Raw genomic sequence first — 13,159 nt, 5'->3', positions numbered from 1 at the left:
ATTCAGAACACACAAATATTATATCATATGCAATCGATCCTATACCCGAAGCATATGGGACACGATTTATAATGTCTTACATAAAGACATGATACTTTACCAGTCTCTCGCTATAACATTTCCATATATAGAATTTCCTTATGTTGAATCATTTCATCATAACATTCATATATGTTCGTGACTAAATTCTATTAAAATATCAATCTAAGCTTCTAGATTTGAAATGAAGTATGAGTTCCTCTCCCTTAATTATAGCAAAACAATTTTTTCAAACTATGCAACTTTGCAAACTTTTGTTTTCTATACTTAGCATTGCTAACTCGCAATACTTAATGTAATAATTGTGCTCCCACTTGTTTTTACGTGTTCTTCGTGTTCTTCAACGATCTAAAAACATCTTCATAAGAACCGTCAACACTTTTGGGTTTTGACTTCAAATTCAATGCACCATTTGGATATTGTTGCTTTGGAACAAGAATTTGCTTCATGGATTTCGGATTCACATCAACATTTGACGATTTTTATGAATAAACCTGCTTGTTTTTACGTTTAATCTTCTTCTTCTTTTTCTTTCTCATCTTTTTGCATCTTGAAGATTTGATTTCAAGATCCACTTCATTCTTGAAAACTTCAACTTTGCAAGTTTGTATCAAATCATTTGGAGTTTGATACTTGTGAATTTCTTGGATTACCGGCTTTCGATAAGGAATCATTCCTTCAAAAGAATCACAAGAATACAAAATATCATCGGTTTGAACTCCAATCGAGCAAAAAACTTTTGCATCTTCATGAGAATCAACTTGGATCTTCTTATCATGAACTTCAAGAATATCAAGAACATCTTCAACAAACTTAAGAGCATGAAGATCACTTGGGTTTTCAACAAGAGAAATGTATTTCTTATTAAACAAATCTCTTTCTTCTCCCTCCTTTCAATTTTCACTACTAGATAACATGAGACAAAAAAGTTCAAAAAAGCAATAAATCTTCGAAAGTGGTTGAAATATCAATCTTCCATGATCATCCTTCAAACCTCCATAAGAAACCGAAGTTTCCCATGAAATAAACCCGCTTAACAATAACCCATAAAATTGATTTTCGTTGACTTTGTATTTGACATCTTCAACGATCACAACCCAAGAATCATACGACAAGTCCACCATCTTTGATCAATCGATAAGATCTTGAGTTTTTCTAGAGAGTGAAAGTGATAATCAAAGAGATCTCTAGAGAGAGAAAGTGAATATAAACCAAATTCTAGAGAGAGAAAGTGGTACAAACAAGTATTTTAGAGAGAGAAAATCGAATTATGGATCAAATCAAGGAAAAATTCGATTTCTAGAACACAAAACACTCTCTAAACACGAAGATCAATAAGAACATGAACAATCACCAAATCTAAAATGTCATCATGGATCAATTCTTGAACAAATCAAGAACACCTGCTCTGATACCAATTGTAGTGTGAATTAAGAGCTCTGATACCAATTGTAGTGAAAATTATGAGCTCTGATACCAATTGTAGTGGTGTTGATTATGATGACAAATGCGGAATATGAAAGATCTAGTGAATCATCACACAAATCATGAACACATGGAGTAAATAAATCTGGGTTTAGCTCTCATTAGATTGATTAGTGTAACATCCGAACTCCAGGTATAATATTTTAAGTGTTTATTTTGAGATATGTGGAGTGACTCGACGAGTGGGTGCCTCAACTCGTCGAGTAAGAGTCGCGACTGGTGACGCGGATTAATGAGCGGACTCGACGAGTCCGTGAGCTGACTCGCCGAGTCAGCGCTGCTGAAGGAAACCCTAATTTCTCGGGCTTGTGGCCTATTTAAAGGCCCTTATGGCCTCCCTTTGCGGCCACCTTCCCCCAGAGAGAAACCCTAACCTGCCCTTTTCGTTGTAGAGAGAGAGAGAGAGAGAGAGAAACTCTCTTAAGCATTCTTGAGCATTTTGGAGGAGAGATTGGAGGATTTTGGTGGATCCATCCAAGAGGAGGCTGTGGATCTTGCATTCTTCTGTTATTTGCTGCTATTTAGAGGTAAAAAGCTCAAATATTGGCCTCTTGTTCGTTAGATCTCATTTTTTGGGAGCTTTTAGGGTTTTCTCTCAAACATGTTGTATTCTTGATCTTTTTTAGCATGGTTTGAGGTTAGAACCTTAGATCTGGACTAGAGGGGACCTTGACGATCCAAGGATCTAAGATTTATCGAGTTAGAGGCGGATCCCCATGCATGTGACCTTTCTTGGAGCTTGTGATGAAATTTTGGAGCATGGATGCCATGCATGGTCATCAAGATCGGACCTTTACATGACTTTTGGGTATTAGGAGGCTAGATCTAGAGGTTGGAGTTGCAGATCTGACCTCAGACGTCCATATGAGACATCCAGATGAGTCAACTCACCGAGTCTATGCGATGACTCGACGGGTTGGATCGGGTTTCCCCGCGATTCGTGACCCAGTGGTAACCCGTCGAGTTGGTAGGTTAACTCGACGAGCCGTATGAGACACTTAGAAGGATTCAGAGGATACGAGTGGACTCGGTGAGTCACCCGAGTGCACTCAGCGAGTCGGGTCAACTGTGGCGGTTGACTCATATTGACTTCCGTGTCTTGAGAGTAAGGCAGTTAGGAACATTAAGACCATGGAGGGTAAAATGGTATTTTACCCTCCTGTGAGCATAGAAGGGTTAGTCTAGCTTCTTGAGGAACAATATTAATTAGGGATAATTATTATGTGTTAGGCGGTGGTTAGACCGGTGGGCAGAGTTCGAGATTTTCGAGTACGAGGTTTTCACTTACTAGGTTACGAGGTGAGTCTTCTCACTATACTTACCTTGAGTGGTAGTTTTATGTGTGACCAGAGGGTCTTATTTTAATGGGCTGTATATTGAGTTATCCTGCTATTTATTTGTGATATGTTTACTGTGTATTATATTGAGATGCTGAGCCGAGGGACCGGAGGGTCCATCTGAGTTGTGGGACTGGAGGGTCCTACTGAGATACATTGACCGGAGGGTATTATTGAGTTATAGCCTCGAGTGGTTGATGTTTTGTGTGTGGTATTTTGGGTAACTCACTAAGCTTTATGCTTACCGTGTTATGTGTTATGTATTTCAGGTAGTTCCGAGGATCGCGGCAAGGCACCGGCATGATTTGTACACACTGGCGGGAGATTGTTTTTATGATTCTGGGATTGTGTTTTACTTGTTGACATTGAGACATATGTGATTTTGAGAATTTTGAAATGAGTTTTATAGTGTTTGAAAATGAAAAATTCGTTTGAAAATTTACGTCGTTACAAGTTGGTATCAGAGCCTTGGTTTGAGGGATTCGGATACACCCTCGGGTATGTTTGGACTCAAACTGAGGATTTGATAAAGATTTTCAAAAGAGATAATTTTTTCTAAAAATGAGAAAGAGTTTATGAGAATACGAGTCGGAGCAGTGTGTACAATCAGCCAGAGACGAGCGGTGATTTTCCAAAATACCCTCATTTTTGTGTTATGAGATATTTTATGAGATATAATGCATGCTAGAGAATAGGCTAGGTAATTCATATATTAGGACTAGGGTGGCCTGATTTGTGATGCCTTAGCCTAGGGATTTCTGCTATCAGTAAGTTGTCTTGAGTATGAGTATCTAGCAGGAGTGAGTCAATGAGAGGACTACTGTGAGAGTAGCTGGTGAGGCATAGAGTACTTGTAATTGGGGTCCGAGGATGAGGAGTTGGGGCGAACACTGATGCGGTGTGGAAGGTAGTATTGGGCCCGTACTACTGGAAACACCGGATCAGTGAGCGGCCCAAGTAAGAATCCTTAGGATGCTAAGGAACAAGTAGTGGCGAGTGATCGACTGTGAGTACGCTCGAGCGAGTCTCTGATAATTTTGTGTTGTGTTTCAGAGACATCATGGTGGGTACGTGCCAAAACCCTGGTAGCAGTGGGAGTAGTGATGAGGAGATACAGAGGATGATCCACGAGGAGGTGGCTGCAGCTATCCGAGCAGAGATTCCAGAGATGTTTGGGTCTATCAAGACCACCCTGATTGAGACATTTGATGAGCGGTACGTTGCTGTCACTGAGGCTGCTGCTGCTGCCGCCACTGTAGCTATCGCCGCTGCCAGGCCACAGGGAGGTGACTCGTTGTTGTTCTGGGAGTTCAGCAACACGAAGCCACCAGAGTTTGATGGGACTCAGGACCCGATTGCTGCGATGAGATGGATTTCTGACATCGAGGGGTGTTTCTATACTTGTTCCTGTCCGAAACAATTGAGGGTACGGTTCGCGCTGAACCAGCTTCGCTTGGGAGCGAAGGACTGGTGGAAGTTTGTGACAACCAGTTTCACTTCTGCAATGTCATGGGAGAGGTTTACTGCTATGTTTCAAGATAAGTATGTTCCCCCGGTGGAGAGGGAACGTTTGGCACAGGAGTTTCTGTCTCTCAAGTAGAATACATAGTCAGAGACATAGTCAGTGCCCTGAACACGTGTCCACTGAACAGGCACGTGTGAGCCGATATCTGAGCATACTGAGGAGGGACATACGAGAGTTCATGGCGAACTCGTCGTATAAGACATTGGCCCAGCTTCAGGCCAATGCCAGAAGGAGGGATATTGAGCTTGAGTTGCAGACCAGGGAGGAGGAGGAGTCCCGGGGGAGGGACCGGAGACTAGTGTAGTCGCAGCCGATGACGAAGCGGGCCAGGCCCGCTAATTACAGAGTTGGGGGTCAGAAGGGCCGCACTTGTGGCAAGTGTGGCAAGAGTCACGAGGGTTCTTGCCGATCAGAGATTTGCTACAAATGCGGCAAGGAGGGGCATATGGCAAAGGACTGCCCCAAGGGATTCTCGGTTTGCTTTCATTGCAACCAGAACGGCCACCGGAAGGCCGAGTGCCCTCAGCTCGTGCAGGGATCAGCCCAGGGATCTGTACCTACTTCTGTGCGTGCTACTGATACTCGGTCAGCGAAGGCCGAGACACCGAGGGTTCGTGGGAGAGCCTTTCAGTTAACAGCGGAGGAGGTCCGCGCAGCGCCTGATGTTGTAGCTGGTACGTGTTCTTATTATATTCTTTTGAGAAATTTTGTGCTTATATTGTGATTGTGTATAGGTACTTTTCTTGTGAGTTCTGTGCATGCCTTGGTGTTATTTGACTCGGGTGCGAGTCTATCCTTTGTATCATTAGCATTTAGTCGTCACATCAGTATCCGACGAGAGGCGTTGAGTTGACCTCTAAGAGTTTCCATAGCCGACGAGCATGCGGTGTTTGCGACTGACATGATTCGTGGATGTGAGCTTGAGATCTTCGGAGTTAAATTTCCGATAGAACTGGTACCGATCGCGATGAGGGATGTCTGTGTCATCGTAGGAATGGACAGGTTGAGTCGATTTGGAGTTGTGATCGACTGTGAGTGTCAGTTGGTGACCATACGAGACCCTAGTGGAGGAGTGCTTACATTATATGGAGAGGGTACCCGATCTGGGTCGGCATTTTGTTCGGCCGCCAGGGCGAGACAGAGTCTACAGCAGGGCTGTATGGGGTTTTTGGTGTATGTGATGGATACGCGGGCTGCTACAGAGAGATTGAGTTCTATCTCCGAGGTTCCAATAGTGTGCGAATTCCCAGATGTTTTCCCCGAGGAGTTGCCGGGAGGACCTCCCGAGAGGCAGGTTGAGTTTCGGATTGATTTGGTACCGGGGGCGGCGCCAATTGCCAAGGCACCTTATCGCCTTGCGCCTCCAGAGATGCAGGAGTTATCCTCATAGCTGCAGGAGCTGTTGGGGAAGGGGTTTATCAGGCCGAGTAGCTTGCCGTGGGGAGCCCCGATCCTTTTTGTCAAGAAAAAGGATGGTTCACACCGGATGTGCATTGATTACCGGGAGTTAAATAAGTTGACGGTCAAGAACCGTTACCCACTTCCGAGGATCGACGATTTGTTCGGTCAGTTACAGGGGGCGTCTTGGTTTTCCAAGATTGATCTAGGGTCCGGGTATCATCATATGAGAGTACGTGAGGAGGATGTCCAAAAGACGGCCTTCAGGACACATTACGGGCACTATGAGTTCGTGGTGATGCCTTTTGGGCTCACCAACGCACCGACATCATTCATGGATCTCATGAACCGGGTGTGTAGGCCCATGTTGGATCGTTTGGTGATTGTGTTCATCGACGATATTTTGGTGTATTCGAGGTCTAGAGAGCAGCATGAGGAACATCTGAGAGAGATTATGGGTATACTGAGATCGGAGAGGCTCTATGCCAAGTTCTCTAAGTGTGATTTCTGGTTACGAGAGGTCCAGTTTCTGGGACACCTCGTTAACCAGAATGGTATTTTGGTCGATCCGGCCAAGATTGAGGCAGTTATGAGATGGGAGGTGCCGAGATCCCCCACCGAGATCAGGAGTTTTCTGGGACTGGCCGGATACTATCGGAGATTTATCAGAGATTTCTCCAAGATTTTCGTCCCTCTCACCAGTTTAACCCGGAAGGGCGTTGCGTTTACTTGGGGTCCCGAGCAGCAGACCTAATTTGAGACCCTTCGCCAGAGATTGTGCGAAGCTCCCTTGTTGGCCCTTCCGGAGGGAATTGAGGATTTTGTGGTTTATTTCAATGCATCTATTACGGGCATGGGTGCGGTTCTGATACAGAGGGGGCACATGATAGCGTACACATCAAGGCAGTTGAAGCCTCATGAGACGAGATATCCCACCCATGACCTGGAGCTGGGGGCAGTGGTGTTTGCCCTCAAGATCTGGCGTCACTATCTGTACAGTTCGGTGTACCATATACACAGACCACAAGAGTTTGAAGTATCATATGGATAAGCCCAACCTTAACATGAGAGGGAGGAGATGGTTGGATGTGGTGAAAGATTACGACTGCGAGATCCTGTATCATCCGGGCAAGGCTAATGTGGTAGCCGACGCCTTGAGCCGTAGAGCAGAGAGTACTCCGATCCGAGACGTATGTATGATGATGACAGTGATGACTCCAGTCTTAGATATCATTCGAGAGGCCCAGGCGGAGGCCGTGAAACCGGAGAACCACAAGAGGGAGCGGGTGATTGGGCAGATATCCGAGTTTGTGAAGGACAGTCAAGGACTTATGACCTTTCAAGGGAGGATTTGGGTGCCCTATACGGTCGGAGCTCGACGCACACTGATGGAGGAGGCGCATAGATCGATATTCTCGATCCATCCCGGGGCCACTAAGATGTATTTGGACCTGAAGAGAGATTATTGGTGGCCCTGTATGAAGAGGGACGTTGTGTGGGTAGTCGAGAGGTGCTTGACCTGTCGTCGGGTTAAGGCCGAGCACCAGCGTCCTCATGGCTTGTTGCAGCCTCTGGAGGTTCCCCAGTGGAAGTGGGAACAAATTTCTATGGATTTTATCACCAAGTTACCGACGACCGCGCGGGGCGTTGACGCGATTTGGGTGATTGTGGACTGGTTGACGAAGAGCGCTCACTTTCTTGCTATTAGTGAGAGCTCTTCTACAGAGAAGCTGGCAGAGATATATGTGTGAGAGGTGGTAGCTTGGCATGGGGTGCTGATATCTATAGTGTCAGATCGGGATGTGCGATTTACTTCCAGATTCTGGAAGAAGTTCCATGAGGAGTTGAGTACGCGATTGCATTTTAGCACAGCCTACCACCCACAGACAGACGGACAGAGTGAACGGACGATTCAGATGCTCGAGGACATGCTTCGAGCATGTGTTATGGACTTCGGTGGAAGTTGGGACACATACCTACCTCTGGCTGAGTTTTCTTATAACAACAGCCATCATTCCAGTATCGGCATGCCTCCTTTTGAGCTCCTTTACGGGAGGAGGTGTCGGACCCCCATCTGTTGGGGAGAGGTAGGGCAACGCGTGATGGGTGGCACTGAGATAGTGCTCAAGACGAAAGATCAGATTAAGCAGGTCAGACAGAGATTACTGACGGCTCAGAGTCACGAGAAGAATTACGTGGACAGGCGACGATCCGAACTCGAGTTTCAGGTTGGAGATTTCATTCTCCTGAGGGTATCTCCATGGAAAGGGGTAATTCGGTTCAGGAAGAGGGGCAAGCTGGGACCCCGATACATCGGTCCTTTCAGGGTGTCCGCTAGAGTGGGTAAGGTAGCATACCGCTTGGAGCTACTTGCGAAGTTGAGGCCGATCCATAACACCTTCCACGTGTCTCATTTGAGGAAGTGTGTGGCCGATGAGACGGCAGTAGTGCCACTAGAGGACATTCAGGTGGATGCGAGCCTGAATTTTATCGAGAGACCAATCACGATTATGGATCGAAAGGTGAAGGTTTTGAGGAACAAGGAGGTGCCCCTGGTTCAGGTTCAGTGGCAACATCGGAAAGGGTCCGAAATGACTTGGGAGCCGGAATCCAAGATGCGAGAGCAGCATCAAGAGCTATTTGAGGAGCATGACTTCGGGGGCAAAGTCTGATTCTAGTGGGGAGAATTGTAACATCCGGATTCTAGGTATAATATTTTAAGTGTTTATTTTGAGATATGTAGAGTGACTCGACGAGTGGCTGCCTCAACTCGTCGAGTAGAGTCGCGACTGGTGACGTAGATTAATGAGCGGACTAGACGAGTCCGTGAGTTGACTCACCGAGTCAGCGCTGCTGAAGGAAACCCTAATATCTTGGGCTTGTGGCCTATTTAAAGGCCCTTATGGCCTCCCTTTGCGGCCACCTTCCCCTAAAGAGAAACCCTAACCTGCCCTTTTTGTTGTAGAGAGAGAGAGAGAGAGAGAGAGAGACTATCTTGAGCATTCTTGAGCATTTTGGAGGATTTTGGTTGATCCATCAGAGAGGAGGCTGTGGATCTTGCATTCTTCTGTTATTTGCTGCTATTCAGAGGTAAAAAGCTCTCATCTTGGCCTCTTGTTCGTTAGATCTCATTTTTGGGGAGCTTTTAGGGTTTTCTCTCAAACATGTTGTATTCTTGATCTTTTTTAGCATGGTTTGAGGTTAGAACCTTAGATCTGAACTAGAGGGGACCTTGAGGGTCCAAGGGTCTGAGCTTTATCGAGTTAGAGGCAGATCCCCATGCATGTGACCTTTCTTGGAGCTTGTGATGACATTTTGGAGCATGGATGCCATGCATGGTCATCAAGATCGGACCTTTACATGACTTTTAGGTATTAGGAGGCTATATCTAGAGGTTGGAGTTGCAGATCTGACCTCAGACGTCCATATGAGACATCCAGATGAGTCAACTCGCCGAGTCTATGCGATGACTCGACGGGTTAGATCGGGTTGCCCCGCGATTCGTGACCCAGTGGTAACCCGTCGAGTTGGTAGGTTAACTCGACGAGACGTATGAGGCACTTAGAAGGATTCAGAGGATACGAGTGGACTCGGTGAGTCACCCGAGTGCACTCAGTGAGTCGGGTCAACTGTGGCGGTTGACTCATATTGACTTCCGTGTCTTGAGAGTAAGGTAGTTAGGAACATTGAGACCATGGAGGGTAAAATGGTCTTTTACCCTCCTGTGAGCAAAGAAGGGTTAGTCTAGCTTCTTGAGGACCAATATTAATTAGGGATAATTATTATGTGTTAGGCGGAGGCTAGACTGGTGTGTAGAGTTCGAGATTTCCGAGTACGAGGTTTTCACTTACTAGGTTACGAGGTGAGTCTTCTCACTATACTAACCTTGAGTGGTAGTTTTATGTGTGACCAGAGGGTCTTATGTGAATGAGCTATATATTGAGTTATCCTGCTATTTGTTTGTGATATGTTTATTGTGTATTATATTGAGATGTTGAGCTGAGGGACCGGAGGGTCCATCTGCGTTGTGAGACTGGAGGGTCCCACTGAGACACATTGACCGAAGGGTCTTATTGAGTTATAGCCTCGAGTGGTTGATGTGTTGTGTGCGGTATTTTGGGGAACTCACTAAGCTTTATGCTTACCGTGTTATGTGTTATGTGTTTCAGGTAGTTCCGATGATCGCGGCAAGGCACCGGCATGATTTGTACACACTGGCGGGAGATTGTTTTTATGATTCTGGGATTGTGTTTTAGTTGTTGACATTGAGACATATGTGATTTTGAGAATTTTGAAATGAATTTTATTGTGTTTGAAAATGAAAATTTTGTTTGAAAATTTACATCGTTACAATTAGAAAGAGTACAAATGGGTTACAATAATTCTCTCTCTAAACTAATGCTCCAAAATGATCATTACATTAATATGAGTGTCACTCACTTCCTATTTATAGAAAAGACACTCATTATACAATACAAGAGGGTAAGCACAAATACATCCAAGCGTGACTTTGCACCCTAACAAGATTGACCTTTAAGGGGTTTTGGGGCATTTTGAGTTGAATCTAAGAATTTGTTATTGTTTAGGGGTTGAGTAGAGCTGATATTCGGAGCCGGAACCTAGTCAGCTATCGTTCAATATTCGATGTGAGTCTTCTCACTACACTCATGGGTCGAAGGCACCAAGACCGGCCCATTAATTGATATGTTATGTCAGTCTTAGAGTATGTGATGGTTTGCTACTTGATCTATATGCGGAATTATGTAAAGACCATGAGAGGAGCCCATGACACTATGTAAGACCATGGGAGGAGCCCATGGCTCGGGGATGTAAGGCCATGGGGGAGCCCATGGCATTCCAAATGAAGACCATGGAGGGAGTCCATGGCAATCTTGTGTGTATGTGTGCATGACATTATGTGATTTTATGTTTTGGTGTTTTGGGAAACTCACTAAGCGTATGCTTATAGTTTTGTTGGTTGTTTCAGGTACTTCTAGCTCTAAGGGCAAGGGCCCGACTTGATGGAGCAGCGTGCACTCTCCAACATTTTTCCCACTTGTTATTATGAACACTCCGATCTCTCTCAATAATATGTTGATGTATCGGATTTTGGAAACAATTGTGATGGGAATTTATAATTATTAAACCTGGGTTGTTAATGTTTAAATGAAAATTTTTACTTGAAATTTTGGGCTGTTACAAATTGGTTGTCGTTGGATATATAAAATAAAGTACAAATATAATGGGGAAATAAAAAGGTATAAGGCAAGATTGGTTGCTAAAGGTTATAGTCAACGACAGGGTATTGACTATGAGGATACTTTTTTCTTGTAGCCAAAATTGTTACTGTTCGAATTGTAATTAATCTTGTTGTTAATAATTCTTGGTCTATTTATCAATTAGATATAAATAATGCTTTTTATATGGTGACACTGTTGAAGATTTTTATATGTCTTTACATGATGGATATCATTCTAACAATGATCCTAGAGTTTGCAAACTTGTCAAATCGTTGTATGGGCTTAAACAAGCACCTACAAAATGGAATAAGAAGTTATGCTCTTCTCTTTCCAGCTTTGGGTTCATTCAAAGTATTAATGACTACTCCTTATTTGCCAGAAATAAAGGTAATTCTATTGTAGTTTTACTTGTTTATGTTGATGATATAATATTAACTGGTAATTGTGAGTCTGAAACCTGTGTTGTAAAATATTTTCTAAAAACTCAGTTTTTAATTAAAGATTTGGGCATTTTGAATTATTTCCATGGAATTGAAGTTATTCATCATAATAACGTAATTTGTTTAATTCAAAGAAAGTATTGTCTAGAATTATTACATGATTTTGGAATGCTTGGATGTAAGCCACTAAAAACTCCTCTTGAGGTTAATTTGATTATTAATAGGGATTCTAATGCAAGTAGTTTTGATTCTTTTGTAAATATTATTGAATTTCAAAATTTGATTGGGAAGCTTATTTACCTTACTATTACTCGACCTGATATTGCATATGTTGTGCAGTTGTTAAGTCAACATATGCATAAGCCTAGAAAGTCTCATCTGAACATTACATTCAGAATTTTGTGTTATTTGAAGCTTTCTTCAGGAAAAGATGTTTTTTAGTCTAAAACAAATACTTTTGATATAGTTGGTTACGTGGATGCTGACTTGTCAAAGTGTCTTAATTCTTAAAAGTCTGTAACTCGTTATTTAGTTTATTGTGGTGGATCTCTTATTTCTTGGAAAGGCAAGCAACAAAGTATTGTGTCATGATCATCTACTGCGTCTAAATATCGTGCTTTGGGTTCTGTTATGAGATTTTGTGGGTTTTGAAGATTTTATATGATCTTGGTTTTAAAAGTTTAACATCTGTGACAGTTTTTTGTGATAATGAATCAACAATTAAGTTAGCTCTTAATCCTATGTTTCATGAGAAAACCAAGCATTTTGAGGTTGATGTTCATTTTGTTAGAGAGAAAATTGAAAATGGTGTTCTAAAAGTTGTTAAGATTGAGTCTTGTAATCAAAATGCTGACATTTTGACCAAATCTTTGGTTTCTCATCAACATGATTTTTTTTATCTAATAGACTTGGTCTGTTAGAAGTGTTTTATAGGAAATAGTTTCCTATATCTCATGTTAAGTTTGAGTGGGTGGTGTTGGAATATGTCATTTATGTCAAACTTAACATTTGTTATATTTTGGGTATATTCTGTTATTTTTCACTTTTGCACGGGCTTTGTTGTTGGTGATTTTAGTGTCACCATGTCATTTTATGTAACTGAAACTAACATGTGAGCTAAGGGGATTCATAATTTATACTCTAATATATATATATATATATATATATATATATATATATATATATATATATATATATATATAGGTTTGTACGGAGTGCACGCATGTATAAGATTGGATTAGAAACCGGTTTGACGACAAGTCGGGGGTTCGGGGGCAACGCCCCTGGGTTCGGGGTTTCCAAAGGGGCAGCATCCCTTTGGCAGGGTCTAGGAGCAGCGCCCCTAGCACGTCCAAGGGGCAGAGCCCCCACTCCGAATTTTACATATGGGAACATAGCAGGAAATTCAGATTCTGGAGGGTGATTATGGTAAAACTAACGAAACTCGTTAGTTTTGGTAACCCTGAATCATCATTAAAATTCGGATTACCCTAACTTGCTTCCAAAGCAACTTATGGTGACCCAGCCCTAATGAAACCCCAATATCGTTTATATATAAACGACTTTTCCTTTTGAGAAGAGGGACACAAAAAAAAACAACTATCGTTTTCTTTCAAACACTCACAGAATCTTTCTAGTAATTTGGCTTACCATTTCTGTGCCTAGAATCGTAAGTGTCCTCTTGGATTATCCTAG

This window comes from Lactuca virosa, chromosome 3, assembly GCF_052849685.1.
Source record: "Lactuca virosa cultivar CGN04683 chromosome 3, Lactuca_virosa_CGN04683_v6, whole genome shotgun sequence".
Taxonomy (NCBI): Eukaryota; Viridiplantae; Streptophyta; class Magnoliopsida; order Asterales; family Asteraceae; genus Lactuca; species Lactuca virosa.
Note: the sequence above shows the minus strand (reverse complement) of the source record.